At 39.9% G+C, this 18,744-nt stretch overlaps 1 protein-coding gene across 1 annotated transcript in view; it reads left to right on the top strand.

The window, feature by feature from the left end:
- Positions 1 to 18,744, top strand: part of Nr1i2 (nuclear receptor subfamily 1 group I member 2) — a 73,116-nt gene that overhangs the window by 43,977 nt on the left and 10,395 nt on the right. The window lies entirely within an intron of this gene.

The raw sequence follows: 18,744 nt of genomic DNA, 5'->3' as shown, positions 1-18,744 counted from the left end.
AAGCTCCTTGATCCATTTTGAATTCACTTTTGTGCATGGCGAGAGAAAGGGATTCAGTTTCATTTTGTTGCATATGGATTTCCAGTTTTCCCAGCACCATTTGTTGAAGATGCTATCCTTCCTCCATTGCATGCTTTTAGCCCCTTTATCAAATATAAGATAGTTGTAGTTTTGTGGATTGGTTTCTGTGTCCTCTATTCTGTACCATTGGTCCACCCGCCTGTTTTGGTACCAGTACCATGCTGTTTTTGTTACTATTGCTCTGTAGTATAGTTTGAAGTCTGGTATCGCTATACCGCCTGATTCACACTTCCTGCTTAGCATTGTTTTTGCTATTCTGGGTCTTTTATTTTTCCATATGAATTTCATGATTGCTTTCTCTATTTCTACAAGAAATGCCGTTGGGATTTTGATTGGCATTGCATTAAACCTATAGAGAACTTTTGGTAATATCGCCATTTTGATGATGTTAGTTCTGCCTATCCATGAACAGGGTATATTTTTCCATCTTCTAAGATCTTCTTCTATTTCTCTCTTTAGGGTTCTGTAGTTTTCATTGTATAAGTCTTTCACGTCTTTTGTTAGGTTGATTCCCAAGTATTTTTTTTTTTTTGAAGATATTTTGAATGGAGTGGTTGTCCTCATTTCCATTTCAGAGGATTTGTCGCTGATATACAGGAATGCCTTTGATTTATGCGTGTTGATTTTATATCCTGCCACTTTGCTGAATTCATTTATTAGCTCTAATAGTTTCTTTGTAGAGCCTTTTGGGTCTGCTAGGTATAGAATCATATCATCTGCAAATAGTGATAATTTAAGTTCTTCTTTTCCTATTTTGATGCCTTTAATTTCTTTCGTCTGTCTAATTGCTCTGGCCAGTGTTTCGAGAACTATGTTGAACAGAAGTGGAGAGAGGGCATCCCTGTCTTGTTCCAGATTTTAGAGGGAATGCCTTCAGTTTTTCTCCATTCAGAATGATGCTAGCCTGAGGCTTAGCATAGATTGCTTTTACAATATTGAGGTATGTTCCTGTTATCCCTAGTTTTTCTAGAGTTTTGAACATAAAGGGATGCTGTACTTTGTCGAATGCTTTTTCCGCATCTATCGAGATGATCATATGGTTCTTATTTTTAAGTATATTGATGTGGTGAATAACATTTATTGATTTCCGTATATTGAACCAGCCTTGCATCCCAGGGATGAATCCTACTTGATCATGGTGTACAATTTTTTTGATATGTTTTTGTATCCGATTCGCCAGAATTTTATTGAGGATTTTTGCATCTAGGTTCATTAGAGATACTGGTCTGTAGTTTTCTTTCTTTGAAGTGTCTTTGTCTGGTTTAGGTATCAGGGTGATGTTGGCCTCATAGAATGAATTTGGAAGTTCTCCCTCCTTTTCTATTTCCTGAAGTAGCTTGAAAAGTATTGGTATTAGTTCTTCTTTAAAGGTTTTGTAAAATTCTGCTGTATACCCATCCGGTCCTGGGCTTTTCTTAGTTGGTAGTCTTTTTATGGTTTCTTCTATTTCTTCAATTGATATTGGTCTGTTTAGGTTGTCTATATCCTCCTGACTCAATCTGGGCAGATCATATGACTTAAGAAATTTATCTATGCCTTCACTATCTTCTAATTTATGGAGTATAAGGATTCAAAATAGTTTTTGATTATCTTCTGTATTTCTGAAGTGTCTGTTGTGATATTGCCTTTTTCATCCCGTATGCTAGTAATTTGAGTTCTCTCTCTTCTTCTCTTCACTAGCATCGCTAAGGGTCTGTCGATTTTGTTTATTTTTTCAAAGAACCAACTTTTAGTTTTGTCAATTTTTTCAATTGTTTCTTTTGTTTCGATTTCATTAATTTCAGCTCTGATTTTAATTATTTCTTGCCTTCTACTTCTTTTGCTGTTGTTTTGCTCTTCTTTTTCAAGGATTTTGAGATGAAGTATGAGATCATTTATTTGTTGGTTTTTTCTTTTTTTAAGGAATGAACTCCAAGCAATGAATTTTCCTCTTAGAACTGCTTTCAATGTGTCCCATAGATTCCGATATGTTGTGTCTGTGTTTTCATTTATCTCTAAGAATTTTTTAATTTCCTCCTTGATGTCTTCTATAACCCATTGATCATTCAGTAACCTATTGTTCATTCTCCAAGTGATGTATGCTTTTTCCTTCCTTCTTTTATCGTTGATTTTCAGTTTCATTCCATTATGATCAGATAAGATGCATGGTATTATCTCTACTCCTTTATATTGTCTAAGAGTTGCCCTGTGACATAATATATGATCTATTTTTGAGAAGGATCCATGTGCTGCTGAGAAAAAAGTGTAACTGCTTGATGTTGGGTGGTATACTCTATATATGTCAATTAGGTCTAGGTTATTAATAGTGTTATTGAGTTCTATATTTTCCTTATTCAACTTTTGTTTGGAAGATCTGTCCAGTGGCGAGAGAGGTGTGTTGAAGACTCCCATGATTATGGTATGGTGGTCTATTAGACTCTTGAACTTGAGAAGAGTTTGTTTGACGAACATAGCTGCACCATTGTTTGGGGCATAAATATTTATGATTGTTATGTCTTGTTGGTGTATGGTTCCCTTAAGCAGTATGTAGTGTCCCTCTTTATCCCTTTTGATTAACTTTGGCTTGAAATCTATTTTATTTGATATGAGTATGGACACTCCTGCTTGTTTCCGAAGTCCATATGAGTGATATGATTTTTCCCAACCTTTCACCTTCAGCCTATGTATGTCTTTTCCTATCAAATGCGTCTCCTGTAGGCAGCATATTGTTGGGTCTTGTTTTGTGATCCATTCTACTAGCCTGTGTCTCTTAATTGGTGAGTTTAAGCCATTAACATTTAGGGTTATTATTGAGATATGGGTTGTTCTTCCAGCCATATTTGTTTATTTCTGTTACTAAACATGGTTTGTTTTCCTCTTTGATTATTTCCCCCCCCCCCTTTACTGTCCTACCTCCCACTGTTGGTTTTCATTGTTATTTTCCATTTCCTCTTCCTGTAATGCTTTGGCGAGGATGTTTTGAAGAGATGGTTTTCTAGCTGCGAATTCTTTAAACTTTTGTTTATCGTGGAAGGTTTTAATTTCATCTTCCATCCTGAAGCTTAATTTCGCTGGATACACAATTCTTGGTTGGAACCCATTTTCTTTCAGTGTTTGAAATATGTTATTCCAGGATCTTCTAGCTTTCAGAGTCTGTGTTGAAAGATCAGCTGTTATCCTGATTGGCTTACCCCTAAATGTAATCTGCTTCCTTTCTCTTGTAGCTTTTAAAATTCTCTCCTTATTCTGTATGTTGGGCATCTTCATTATAATGTGTCTAGGTGTGGATCTCTTATGATTTTGCACATTCGGCATCCTGTAGGCTTCTAGGATTTGGGATTCTGTCTCATTCTTCAAGTCTGGGAAGTTTTCTCATATTATTTCACTGAATAGACTGCTCATTCCTTTGGTTTGGAGCTCTGTACCTTCCTGTATCCCAATGACTCTTAAGTTTGGTCTCTTAATGTTATCCCATATTTCTTGGATGTTCTGCTCATGGTTTCTTAACAGTCTTGCTGAGCTGTCTATGTTCTTTTCCAGTTGAAATACTTTGTCTTCATTGTCTGATGTTCTATCTTCTAAGTGTTCTACTCTGCTGGTAGTATTCTCCATTGAGTTTTTAAGTTGGTTTATTGCTTCCTGCATTTCTAGGATTTCTGTTTGTTTGTTTTTTATAACCTCTATCTCCCTGTATAGTTGATCCTTTGCTTCCTGGATTTGTTTGCGTAATTCATTGTCGAAGTGATCTTTCATTGTCTGATTTTGCTGTTTAATGTCTTCCTTGATACTCCAGATCATCTGAAGCATGTATATCCTGAATTCTTTATCTGACATTCCATCTGCTGCAGCTGTTACCTCTTCTAAAGTTGCGTTGACCTGCATTGCTTGTGGTCCTTTCTTTCCTTGTCTTTTCATACTGCTTGCGTATCTTTCCTGCAGGCGCGGGCGCCGGCTCTGCTCTCTCCTTATTCCAATTGGGGTGTCGTGGCTACCACGCCGGCAGGTCACTGGGCCTGATCCGCCGGTCGGTTGCAGGTTTGCCTACCCTGCAGGCACGGGCGGCGGCTCTACTCTGCCCCTACTCCAAATGGGGTGACGTGTCTGTCGTACCGGCAGGCCACTGGGCCTGTCCCGCTGGTCGGTCGCAGATCTGCCCACCTTTCGGGCACGGGTGGAGGCTCTGCTCTGCCCCTACTCCAATTGGGGTGTCGTGACTACCCCGCCTGCAGGACACTGGGCCTGTTCCTGGCATGGGCGGCGACTCTGCTCTGCCCCTACTCCAATTAGGGTGGTGTGTGTACCACGCCGGCAGGCTCCTGGGCCTGATCCGCCGGTGTGTGGCAGGTCTGCCTACCTTGGAGGCACGGGCGGCGGATCTGCCCTGCCCCTCCTACCACGCCTGTGGACCCCTGGGCCTGATCTGCAGGTTGGTCACAGGTCTGCTCACCCTGCGGGCACGGATGGCAGTTCCGCTCCGCCCCCACTCCAATTGGGGTCACGTGGCCACCACACCGGCAGGGCCTGATCCGGGCGTGGGAGAAGGATCTGCTCTGCCCCTACTCCAGTTGGGGTGACGTGTGTACCACACTGGCAGGCCACTGGGCCTGACCTGCCAGGCTGTCACAGGTCTGTTTACCTTGCAAGCGCGAACGGCGGCTCTGCCCTGCCCCTCCTACCACGCCCATGTACCACTGGGTCGCGGGTCTGCCCACCTTGCGGGTGCGGGTGGCGGCTCCGCTCCGCCCCCTCTCCAATTGGGGTCACGCGGTCCCCACGCTGGCGAGCCGCTGGGCCTGCTCCGGGCGCTGGCGGCGGCCCGGCTCCTCCCCTCTGGCTCGACGACAAATTGAGGAGACTCAGGTGTCTGTGCCTCACCCCCCCTACCAGGAGACCAACTGTTTCTGTCGCCGCTGGTATTGATGAAGTTCTCTCCTCCGCCGCTTTCTGATGACATCAGATCTCTGCCATGTTGGTATCCTATGCGAATGGCAGCATTTCGTTCCCCTTGCCGGGCAACCAAAGCAACGGGTGAGTCCTGACCAGCCCTCAGCAGGACCCGGACCGAGAAGCAGTTTCCGAGGGCTCCTAGCCCCGGGCCGGGGAAGTTCCGGGAGCCGGAACTCGGCCGCTCCGTGCTCGGTGTAAGCTCCTATAAGAGTAGGCTCCAAGAAGCAGTCCCCGCGGGCTCAGTTCCGGGAGCCGGAATTCGGCCGCTTAGTGCTTGGTGTATGCTCTGATAGGAGCAGGGTCCAAGAAGCAGCCTCCGCAGGCTCCACAGCCCTGGGCCAGGGCGGTTCCGGAAGCCGGAACTCGGCCGCCCCGCGCTCGGTGTTCGCTCCAATAAGATCAGGTTCTAAGAAGCACCCAGGCACTGAACCCTAGCAATCTGTCTGCAAGCCGCAGGCGAATGGCAGCCTGAAATTACCTGTTCTATGGCTGAATGAGCTGCGGTCAGTCGAAAACAGGGATGGTGACGTCAGCTTTCCAACATGGTGGCTGCTGGCCTCCTCTGTGGTCTGACCGGTGTGGAGAACCGAGATGGACCGCTTCCTTCCCCCGTCTTGAACCCAGAATTCAGCCCTGAGTACGGTGCTTGCACGGCTGGCAGAAACTGCAGCGCTGTATCCCTGCGTCGCTATCTCCTCGTTTCCCAGCGCGCGCTGCAGACTCTAGCCGCGGGGCGATTTGCTGAATAAGCAGTGTTACCGTCCGTGCGACAAACCTCTCGCGTTTGAGTCCCCGTAGCCGATCCTCGTGCGATGGAAATCCTTCCTCCAGGTTCCGGAGCACCCCACTATTGCTGGAAATTCCTAACAAGATATCCTTTAGCCGTCCTGACTTGTCATACTCCCACACAGTGAAGCAGCACACGGGGGCAATGCACTCCCCTCGCCGCCATCTTCCTTTCTCCACAATTTCTTAATCTCTTCATCTATTGATGGGCATCTGGGTTGATTTGATAATTAGCTATTATGAATTGTGCTGCCATAAACATTGATGTGACTGTATCACTGTAGTATGCCTATTTTAGACCTTTTGGAAAAATACCAAGGAGTAGGATAGTTGAGTCTTATAGTGGTTCCTTCCCTAGTTTTTTTGAGGAATCTCCATACTGCTTTCCAGAGTGGTTGTACCAGTTTACAGCCCCACCAACAATGTACAAGTGTACCTTTCTCCCCATAACCTTGCCAGCACTTATTATTGTTCATTTTCTTGATAACTGTCCTTTTGATTAGAGTGAGATAAAATGTTAGTGTAGTTTTGATCAGCATTTCCCTGATTGTTAGAAATGTGAAACATTTTTTCACTTATTTGTGGGCTATTTATGTTTCTTCTTTGAAGAGTTTCTGTTTTGTTCTTTTGCTCATTAATTGATTGGGTTATCTGTTTTTTTAGTGTTAAGTTTTTTTTGAGTTCTTTGTGGGTTATAGACATTAATACCTGTTATGGTTTAGATGTGGTGTCCCCTGAAAGCTCATGTATAAGACAACACAAGAAGGTTCAGAGAATAAATGATTGGGTTATAGAATAAGCCAAATCAGTGAGTTAATCCTTGATGGGATTAACTGAAGTGAAAGACTGTGGCTGGAGGAGGTGGGAATTGGGGCATGCGTTTAGCATATATATTTTGTATCTGGCCAGTGGAGTATCTCTCTCTGCTTTTTGATCACCATGATGTGAGCTGCTTTCCTCTGCCACACATTCCACCATGATGTTCAGCCTCCTCTAGAGCCCTGAGAAATGGAGCCCACCTTTTATGGACTAAGACTTCTGAAACCATGAGCCCTCAAATAAACTTTTCCTCCTCTTCAGTTGAGCTGGTTGGGTCTTTGAGCCACAGCAGTAAAAATGCTGACTAAAACAATACCTGATTGGAGGAGTAGCTGGCCAACATTATCTCCCATTCTGTAAGACTCTCTCTTCACTTTCTAAATCATTTCTTTTACCATGCAGAAGCTTCTTGGTTTGATGACATCCTACATATTGATTTATTGTTTTACTTCTTGTGTTTTGGGGGTCTTGTTAAGGAAATCAGTGCCGGCACCTATATGATGGAGTGTAGACCCTATGTTTTCTTCTAGCAGTTGTAAAGTTTCTGATCTAATTCCTAAGTCTTTGATTCATGTCAATTTGAGTTTGGAGCAGGGTGAGAGAGAAGGGTCAAATTTTATTTTTCTATATATAGCTATCCAGTTTTCCCAGGACCATTTGTTTAAAAGGCTATCTTTTCTCCAATATGTATTTTTGGCACCACTGTCAAATATTGACCTTGTGCTTGTGAATTATTTTAGTGTATTCTTACAGTATTTCCACTATATTTTTATATTTTTATCTTCTCAAATTTTAAACTAAGTTTTGCTGTGTAATCTTGGCTGGAAGTTGTTTTCTTTTAGGGCTTGGAATATCTCATTCTAGCCCCTCCTTGATTTTAAGGTCTGAACTCAGAAATCAGTGAGACTTATTTGTTTGCCTCTAAATGTGACCTGATGTTTTTCTCTTGTAGCTTTTAATATTATTTCCTTATTTGCTGTTAGACATTTTGATTGTGATATGACTTGGTAAATTTTTTATTTGATTAGTTATATTTGGGGTCCTGTAAGCCTCCCATATGTTGATGACTATCTCATTTCTGATATGGGAAAAGTTTTCTGTAACTATCTCATTGAAAACATTATTTATGCCTTTAGCATTCCAAGGTCAGGGTCAGTGATTGGTCTCAGGGTCAGTGGTTAGTCACACCCCCACACGGACAGGCTCTGGTACCTGGAGAGGGCGGGGATTAGCTCCGACACAGTTTGGCCAGAACGCCTCACACCCAATCAGGGAGGTGCCCAATCACGTTCGAGAATGGCTTCCCACATCCATGTTCTCTTCTATCCCAGTGATTTTCAGGTGTGGTTTTTTAAAGTTGTCTCAGAGTTTTTGTATATTCTGTTTACGTTCTATAATTTTTTCCCTTTATTGTCCTCCATGTACTCAAGATCATATAGCCTGTCTTCAAGGTCTGAAGTTCTGCCTTCAAGGGCTGAGGTTCTATTTTTAACTCAATCTAATCTGTTAGTGATGTCTTCAATTGCGTTTTTAATTTGACTGATATTTGATTGATTGTCTTTCATTTCTAAGAGTTCTGCTTGTTTTTTTCAATATTTCTATTTCTTTATTAAAGTGGTCTTTCATCTCCTGAAATTGCTCTTTTAATTCCTCCCTTGGGTCTTCTTTTACGTCACTGAACATTTTAGCTGGCTTTTTTTTTTTTTTTTTTTTGGTAGTGCCGGGGATTGAACCCAGGCCCTTGTGCATACTAGGTAATCCCTGTACCAACTGAGCTATATCCCCAGCCTTCATTGAACATTTTAATAATCAGTTTTTTATAATCTTTCTTTCTCTGGACTTTTGTCTACTTCAGTATCACTGGGATCCTTTACTGGGGGATTGTGTATTTTGGGGGGAGAGATTTTTTAGCCTGTTTTCTCATGTTTTTAGAAGTTTTGGACTTGTGTATCAATTGCATACCACCTATTTTTTTGCACATGTCCTTTTTTGTGTAGTTATCTTATTTGTTCTGAGACTTCTTTCTGTTTTTGATGTATGTGTAAATACCATGGAATGGGACCTGAGTTCCCTCTCTGATTGTTTCTCTTTGGGAACTTGTTATTGGTTTGGGGCTTTTGTCTCCTCCCTTCTTTGAATTGGAGTAATGTCAGGGAAAGTTCAAAAGTTAGAGCATCAGTCTCTAACCTTTGAATTTTTAATGTCCCCGTAGGTTCCCAGCACATCACAGAGTGAAATGAAATAAAAAAATAGTAACAACCATGACAAAAAACAAACAATATTCAGTGTAAAGTAAATACCCAGTTCCTACTATAACATCTTCAACATTAATTGGCACCAATAAATAAGAAAGGAATAGAAGACACAGGGAGAAATCCATCTAAATATAGTTATCTCATACTAAGCAAAGATGCGAAAAACATACATTGGAGAAAAGACAGCATCTTCAAATGATGCTGGGAAAAATAGAAATTCATATGTAGCAAAATGAAATTAAACCCCTATCTCTCACCCTGCACAAAACTCAACTCAAAGTGCATCAAGGACCTAGGCATTAGACCAGACACCCCATACCTAATAGAAGAAAAAGTAGGACCCAATCTACATCATGTTGGCTCAGGAACTGTCTTCCTTAACAAGACTCCTAAAGCACAAGAAATAAAATCAAGAATCAACAAATGAGATGGAATCAAACTAAAAAACTTCTTAACAGCAACGGAAACATGATTATCAAGAGAGAGCCTACAGAATGTGAGAAAATCTTTGTCATCTGCACCTCAGACAGAACATTAATCTCCAGGTTATACAAAGAACTCAAAAAACTTAACAGAAAAAAACAAATAACCTCCAAAATCAATAGATGGGCAAAGGAACTGAACACACACTTCACAGAAGAAGAAATATGGTCAATCAATAAATATATGAAAAAATGTTCAACATCTCTAGCAGTTAGAGAAATGCAAATTAAAATTATCCTGAGATTTCATCTCAATCCATTCAGAATGGCAATTATCAAGAATACAGGCAACAATAAATTTTGGTGAGGATGTAGGGGAAAAGGTACACTCATACATTGCTGGTGAGAATGCAAATTGGCACAACCATTATAGAAAGCAATATGGAGATTCCTCAGAAAACTTGGAATAAAACCACATTTGATCCAGTTATCCCACTCCCCAGCATATACCCAAAGGACTTAAAAATTAGCATATGATAGTGATGCAGCCACATCAATGTTTATAGCAGCTCAATTCACAATAGCTACTTCTGTTTATTTCTCTAAGAGAAAAGAAAGAGTGATAGGAGTTCTATTTTCAAAAACATAACCACAATTTTTAAAAATTAATGAATGATTCCCTAAGTAATTTTTAATATAATTTAATATAATCAGTAAACAAATTTCCCTAATCAACTCTTTTTTTTTTTCCCCCTAATTGACTCTTTTTTATTTTTGGTACTGGGGATCGATACTCAGGGGTACTTAACCACTGAGTCACGTCCCCAGCGCTTTTTTGTATTTTATTTAGAGACAGGGTCTCACTGAGTTGCTTAGGGTCTCTCTAAATTGTTGAGGCTGGCTTTAAACTTGTGATTCTCCTGCCTCAACCTCCAGAGCTGCTGGGATTACAGACCTGCGACCACCTACACCACTGTGCTTGGCCCTAATTAACTCCTTTTTTTTTTTTTTTTTTTTTTTTGGTGCTGGGGATTGAACCCTTGAACTTGGGGCCTTGTGCATGCACGACAAGTACTCCATCAACTGAGCTATTCCCCCAGACACCTAATTGACTCTTAAATGCCTTTATTGATTTGCTTGGGTCAGAATCCAAACAAGTTCCACAAATTGTCTTTGGATTATAAATCTATAAATATAGATTTATATAGATATAAATATATAAATATAAAGACTTTTTACTCTATAAGAGCCCACCCCCCAACACACATACACACACCCTTTTTTTTGCCCTTTGTGAGTTCTTTGTCAGTAAGATTTAGTTCCTTGTTCCGTAAACATGTTCACATTCTGGATTTGATTGATTGTATTTCCAAAGCATTTGCTACTTCTCTAACTCTGTACTTTCTGTAGTATGCTAGTTAAACCCAAATGCTTTAATCCCTTGGCAGGAATAATTCATAAGTGGTACTTTGTTCTTCCAGTTGCAACACATCAGAGGACACGTCTCTTTAGATCTTTGTTGATTTGATAGCTGAAGGTGCTATATTATTACTACTTATATATATTCTTTGATTATTAGTAAAGTTGAACAGCTTGTATGTGAAACAGTATTTCATTTTATCACGAATTGTCTCACTGTCCTTTTGACTGTCATATTTGTTACACACTTTTCCTTCAAAGTGTCTTTGATTTCCTTTTTTTTTTTTTTTTTGTCATTTTTGACAAATAGTTTTTGAATTTCTGTATAGTTAGAATCATTATTCTTTGTTGTTATGATTTATACCATATCTTTTTACTGACAGCACAGCCAGGGAGGCTGCCTGGACTAGATTCAGCCACCTGCCTGCATAATAAATGAGCAAACTGTGTAAAAAAATAAAAATGAATTTTACACAGATTGATCAAACTGGGAAGACACAGCTAGTTCCTTTCTTTGAAGGCCCCATAGAAGAAGTTACAATTCATAGGAATGACATCCGTATGTAGATTTTGCTAGGCTGTGCTTAGCCAGAGAATATGTCAGTCTTAATTTCCTTGGAATCTGTCTTCTGCATGAAGAGGTATAGAATGCAGAAGAGCATTATGGGAAGTTGCTTTTAATTTCAAAGGGGGGTCTGTATGTATATCTCCATTCAGAACATAGATATTTACAGACATTTTCTTTAGTGCTTAATTGTTCTGTTTTGCTTTTATCTCTTACACTTAGTTCTTTTGAGACTTACTATGATGAAAGTGGGAAAGCAGGATTTAGATGGATTTTTTTCTCCTACAACTATAAGACTAATTGTTTCAGTATCAATTATTGAATACTTCTTTCACTGATTTGTGAGGATTAACTCATTGTATTACATTCTTGCATACATTCTCTTTTATTGAGAATTTTTAATTTTTATTTCAATTTTTACGAGAAATGACTACTTTGATTAATAAAGATTTTACAATTTAGTAGGATGATTACTTTCCATTTCCATCTTTTTTTAATATTTATTTTATTTTTTTGTGTGTAGATGGACACAACACAATGCCTTTATCTCCATGTGGTGCTGAGGATCGAACCCGGGTCCTGCCCATGTTAGGCGAGCACTCTACCGCTGAGCCACAATCCCAGCTCCTGCATTTCCATCTTTACTATTTCTTTTAAACAAATTGCTTTAGTTATTCATGTCAATTTCCCTTCAAATGAAGACCTGATTTTTCCAACTATAACTAAAATTAAATTGAAATATTTTTTAGAATTGCATCAAATTAATAAATTAATTTGAAAAAATTGGACATCCCTGAGATCCTTCATCTTAAGGGTCTCTTTCTATTTCTACCTGTCAAGAGTTTTTTTTTTTTTTACTCTTCTCTCGGGCATTTCTTGTTAATATTTCCAGGCATTTGCTTTTGCTTTTGTTCCTATCTCATATGGTTCTGTTAAATTCATTTTTTGTGTGTGTGGGGGTGGGTACCAGGGGCACTTGACCACTTAGCCACATCCCCAGCCCTATTTTGTATTTTGTTTAGACATAGGGTCTCACTGAATTACTTAGTGCCTTGCTTTTGCTGAGGCTGGCTTTGAACCTGTGATCATTCTGCCTCAGCATCCCAAGCTGCTGGGATTACATGTTATATTATGATTATTTTTGATGGCATAATAGAAGGGACTAATTTGTATGCTTTGTCTTGCATCTTTCACTTTACCAAATACTAGCCAATCATCAGAGTTTACAGCTGGTGTCTAAGTGCTGCTGATTTTGTTTGCTTTGTAACAGTTACGCCTTATTTTTTTGTGTCTCATGTTTTATGGCATTAAGCAACCCCTTAACTATTTATTAACAACACTAGTACAGCAATCATTTTATTTTCCTCCTGATTTTACTGAAGATAAATCTAATGTTTTCTCACAAAGTATGCTATTGGTTATTGGTAAGACAGATTGTCATTTATTAGAAAGAATCATTACATTCTTGACTTTTAAAAGTTTTGCTATTGTTGTTTGTTTTTAATCAGGAGAGATGTGGCACATTGTTACCAGTATCCTGCTTACATGTAGAAAAAAACACACACACATACTGCTCCACACAGGCAAAAGGCAGCTGCCTCTTTCTTTGAAGTCCCCTCCAGTCCTCTCAATGTGAATTTTCTGCTTGCCGCATAGTTGATATTCTCAGTGAGATGATTCCCAATATACCCTTTCAAACTTGGTACAAGTCTATCTTCTCTGAACTCTGATTTGTATTACATTACAAATGTTCGTTTCTTTTAATTTACCCTAAACATATTTGATGACATAATTTAAGTGTGTTTAAGAAATTTGGGATTTAGAAACACACCTCAGCCGGATACAACCCCTGTTGCCCCCACACAGCCCTGAGCCTCCATCATCAAGTTTTCAGCCAGCAGGCTGAGGGACCATCCTGAATGTATTGCTCACCCCAAAGCTCTCCAAAGGTCAATTGTGACAAGATTGAACTGGTATTTTTAGGGGCTTAGTAAAAGGCCCAGTTGATGAGGAACAAAAAGCAAAGTCTCCAATGTACAGAGGCCCAGAAGCACCAAATCAGCAGAACACAATGGGTATCAGCCCCAGAGAACTTGCAGGTGTTTTTAGACATATGGTCATCTGCTTACATCAGCCTTGCTTTCAAAATCAAAGCTGTCTACAGCCTGAGTGTTGGCACAAGTCTTTAATCTGTGCTACATGGGAGGCTGAGGCAGAAGGATCACAAGTTTGAGGCTGGCCTGGGCAATTTAGGAGGAACTTGTCTTGAAATGAAAAAATAAGGACTGGGGGTATAGCTCAGTAGTAAAGCACCCCTGGGTTTAATTCCCATTACTAGGAAAAAACAAAAGATGTGGAACACAGGTGAAGCTTCCCTGTACTGGCCAAAATCCCATGGATGACCATCACAACCTTGAACAACATTCCATTGTGAAAGAAAAAATCTGCAGACTTTTAGAAGGCATGAGACAACATGCCTCTGGATATGGTTCAAGTAAGTCATTGATATGGCAAGTAAAGAACTGAAGACCTTGGGGAATTACCTGCTGCCCAGGAACAGAGAAGCACATCAAAGAATCATATGACATGGAGGGGCTGTCTGAACCACCTAGGAAAACTTTGCAAGCTATTGTGGAACTGAAGGAAGTTTAATAAATGTTTTGCCTATTCAGAAACAAATCTTATGAAGGATGCAGTGTAACGTTGAATTAAGAATACAGGTTTTAGAGTCCAACTGACCTGTTTTCAAATTCTGGTTCCACCTCCTTCTAGCTAAGCAATATCAACGAATCGTCAAGGATGTGTGTGCTTAGTGCAGCCCAGCAGTGCCCAAGCGCCAGACGTGCAGAAACACTTGATTTCCTGGTTTATTCACTCATTTATTGATGACTGTTCCTTGCTGAGAGCATAAACATCTCTTTGGTATTCAGTATAAACCCCGGATTTTGCAATTATTTTTGCAAAGGCCCTATTGAAATATTTCACTGTGGATGAATACAGGAGACCATCATTTTAACCCTCTTCTGGCTAGATTTCACAGATTACTAAGCACAATGAGGAGCAGGTGCTACGCTCGGAAACAAACACAGCTGTATTCGATTAAAAGTACACATCTAATTGGTCTTATGAAATTCACATGAAAAAGAGAGATGTTGGCACATACCAGAGGGCTCATTACTGTCATATTCCTTCCCACAGGGCACCATTCTGTAAAGAAGACTGATGTAAGAGACGCGGGAGCAGGGCTATTGATGCCAGTTGGCAATCCACCCACCCCAGATCAGATCTATTTCTATCAAAACTCCAGGGGTTCTATTCCCATTATCTCTTGCCATGTAACAAATCTCCCCTAAGCTTACTGGATTAAACCAACCACCATTTATTTTCTGTTGATGGGGAAAATTGGGGAGTACAGCTTCACATGACCTTGGCTGAGACTGTCATATGAAGGCCGGGCTGGACCAGGAAGCCTGTGGGTTTCACTCCTGTGCCTAGAGTTAGATGAGGTGGCTGGGAGGCGGGGCTGCTAGGCCTCACCCAGCTGAGGGATCTCAAGGCACTCCCTCCTCACACAGCCCTTCTGCACCAGTCTCTTCAGCTGGTCACTCAGCAGGGTAATCACATTTTTCTCACACAGTGGCTTAGGGCTCTGCAAAAGGCAAAGGCAGAAGTTACTGGGTTTCTCATGGGATAGGCCCAGACTAGCACAGTGTCATTTCTCCACATTCTACTGGTCAAAGCAAGTTACAGAATGTCCTAGATTCCTCTGGAAGGGGACTACAAAAGGATGTGGCTATGGGGAAGTGTGGCTCCTCAGCAGCCATATTTGGAGAACAGCTGCCATGGGTTCGATAACCAGCTTCATGAGGATATGAGCTAACGAACTATGGAATGTCCCGGAGTCTGCCTGTTTAATAGTCAACATGAACAAAATGAGTTCTACGAATCCTAGGGAGTGGGGCTCTGGCACTAATTCTAATACCTCCTCATTAAGGAACTGGTGAAAGTGTTAATTAGGCACAGTTTAAGTGAATATCTTTCCTTCAGTCCTTTGGTGACATTTATTTTCTTGATCTACATCCTTTGCTGAGTTTCTCTTGTGATTCATATCATCATGTTGTAATGGTCACTTCCCTTGTGGGGAATGGCCTTTGAATTTATTGCTGAGAAAGCTCCATTTCACTATCTTCAGTTGTATAAAGTTCACAATTTACGTGCAGAATCTCTGCCGACTGTCCCTGTAGCCACAGAGGCTGCTCTTTCCAGGGGCTCCTGAATAATGCTGAAGACTTAAGGAAGGGTATTCTCCAACGTGCACTCTGAAACTCTACCCTGCTAATAAAACTTTCTGTAGCTATGCGGCTCTTTGACTCCAGAACACTTCAGAATAAAGGTCTTATATTTTTGCCCAAGAATGACTTCCAAGTTCTGAAGAACCTGGAAAACATATAACAGAGTATGCAGTGTGTAGTAGATGTGCAGCATGTTTGAAATAGATAGATGTTCTGATAGTCATCCAGAGGAGCAAGTTAGTGCTGTGCTCTGAGTGCCTCATATGCTGAAATCTTCATCCCCCAAGGTAATGGCACTAGGAAGTGGAGTCTTTGAGAGGTGATTTCTCATGATTGAGATTAATAAAATCCTGGAGAGCTAACTAGGTCCTTCTACTATGTGAAGCCACAGGGAGATGATACCATCTATGAACTAGGCCTTCATCAGACACTGAATCTGCTGATGCCTAGATCTTGGACTTTGCAGACTCCAGAACTGTGAGAAATATATTTCTGTTGTTTATAAGCTGCTTGGTTTACGGTATTTTGTTACAGAAGCCTGAATGGACTAAGACAATGAGTTACCTTTTTCAAAGGACCTGGAACACTGTGAGTTTCAATAATCATTAGTTACCATTTTGGTATCTGCTCTAGCCGTTGTTCACCAATACAAAGTTGGCCCCAAAATACTAATCCTGTAATTTTAGATTGCCCCAGTCATTTGCTAAAACCATTTTTCTTGGTGTTTTTGAATGAGAAAATTAAATATATTTACATTTAACTATCAACTTATTGGATATTTCTACTATCTTTAAAAAACTTTTAATATATTAATTGAAACACTGTTGTACATATTTATGGAGTACAGTAAAATAATTCAATCAACTGTGCAATGATCAAATCAGGGTAATTAGCATTTCCATCTCCTCAAACATTTATCATTGAAAACCTTTGGACTCTTCTAGTTACTTTGAAATATATCATAAGTTATTGCAGAATGTAATTGCCCTATTGTGCAATAGAACACTAGAACTAATCCTTCCTATTTAACAGTACTTTGGTACCTTATTTAACCTTTCTCTATCCCTCCTTTCCACATCCCTTCCTAATCTCTTATGACCATTGTTATCCTTCTTTTTTCCCCTGTGAAACCAATTTGCTTAGCTTCCAAACAACATGCCACATTTGTCTCTCTGTACCTGACTCACTTTACATAGCATAGTGTCCTCCAGTTCTATTGATGATGCTGAAAATTGTATCACTTCATTTTTTTATGGCTGAAAATACAAAATTGTGCATATATGACACATTTTCTTTATCCATTGATTAATACTTTGGTTGATTCCATATACTAGCTATTGTGAATAGCACTGCAATAAACATGAGTTAATAAGTTGATTTCATTTTCTTTGGATGTACATCCAACTGTAGGATAGCTGGGTCATTTAGTAGATTGATTTTTACTTTTTCAAGGAAATTCTATATTGGTTTCCATAGGGACTGTACTAATTTTATCCCCACTAACAGTGTATGAGAGTTCTCTTATGTCCAGATCCTCAACAGTCTGTGTATCTTTTTGTAATAGCCATTCTAACTGGAGTGAGATGCTTAGTAATATCAAGCATTTTAAAATATACCTTTTGGGCACTTGTATGTCTTCATTGAGAAAGATCTACTCAGATCATTGGCTTATTTTTTAATCATGTCCCCTGCCTTTTTTTTTTTTTTTTTTGCTATTGTTTTGAATTTCTTGTCTAGTCTGGACATGAATCTTTTGTCAGATGAATAGTTTGCAAGTATTTTCTCTCAGTGTGAAGGGTGTCTCTTCACACTATTATTTCCTTTGTTGTGCAGTAGCTTGATGTAATTGCATTAGCTATTTTTACTTTCTGTTATTTTGGGGGTCTAGTCCAAAACAGAATCTTTACCTATACCACTGTGTAGAAGCATTTCTCCTGTATTTCTACCACCTTATCTTGTTTTTCCATTTGTCACCCTTTCAGTTTCTTTTTATGTCTCTAGTGGCCTCCTTTTTGGCTTTTTAAAAATTCCGCTTTCCCCTTCCTTTTGGCTTTCAGTCTATACATTCTATGTCTACACTTTTAGGATTACCCTAGACATTTAAACAAGCATACTTTCCTATCAAAAATATAAGGTATGTTCTGTCTTATTTCCTCAACATGGGACCTTAACAAAGCTTTCCTTAGGATTATCCATCTCCTGACTTACATAATGTTGCCTATTTCAGTTGTGGTTTGCTTTTTCTAACTTGTAAAACATTGTTATTAGTTTGTGTAATTGCTGTTTATTCCAATTTTATAGATAATGTTCATTTATTTTTCAAATCTGCTCGCTCAGTTTTGTGGCCTTGTAACTTACATCTTCAATCTCTTCTACTGTTTATTTAAACATGTTTTGGTTTTGATGATTCAGGAAGTCTGTGCATGTCTAATTCTGCTTTAAGCTGTTTTTGTTGACTCTAGCTCATGATATTTTGTTAGTCTTTGACACATGATTTGTGAATTTTTGCTCATATTTATTAGAAATTATGTGTGTAATTATTTATACTGAGGTAGAAAGTGGAAAGGTATCTTCCAGATACCTCTCTGGGTATCTGGAAGAACTACTAACCCAAGAGCTTTTGAAATCAAATCCTGGGCTTGAGGTTTTTGTGAACACCAAAAATATATCTTTTTTTTTTTTCCTGCAAGTCTGTATGAGGTCAGAATTGTGATCTGAAAAATCAGAGAAGACTCTCATCCCACCCCCCATACCACACACATATGCACAGTTCAAGTTTCTAGTCAGCCTGTTTTGTTCAGTTTTCTGGAGAGCCAAATTCAGGAAGAGATTAATTGCCCATTCATTCCTGTATGTGAAATAGTTCAGTGTCATCTGTCAGGATGCTAGAAACTGAATTTGTGTGTTTCAATTTTACTCAGAATTTTATTTTTGTTTTAGAAAAGGCAACATCACTTGTGGTGTGGTTGCTCCCGGCAATCAGTGCCTAGACAGACTTTTGGAGAGCACAGTGAACGGGGTCAGTCCCTGATTTCTACTCACCATCCTCTGCAGCTGTTTTGAGTAGAGTTCAGGTCAGCTGCCTGGGGAGGGCATCTTGAGTTCAGCTCTATTGAGGGGCACAGATTCTTCGCCATCTACACACACACCAGCTCTGCCATGATGTAGGCCATTTTCTT

Source organism: Marmota flaviventris, chromosome 8 (genome assembly GCF_047511675.1).
Source record: "Marmota flaviventris isolate mMarFla1 chromosome 8, mMarFla1.hap1, whole genome shotgun sequence".
NCBI lineage: Eukaryota > Metazoa > Chordata > Mammalia > Rodentia > Sciuridae > Marmota > Marmota flaviventris.
This window is presented reverse-complemented; position numbering and strand designations above follow the sequence as displayed.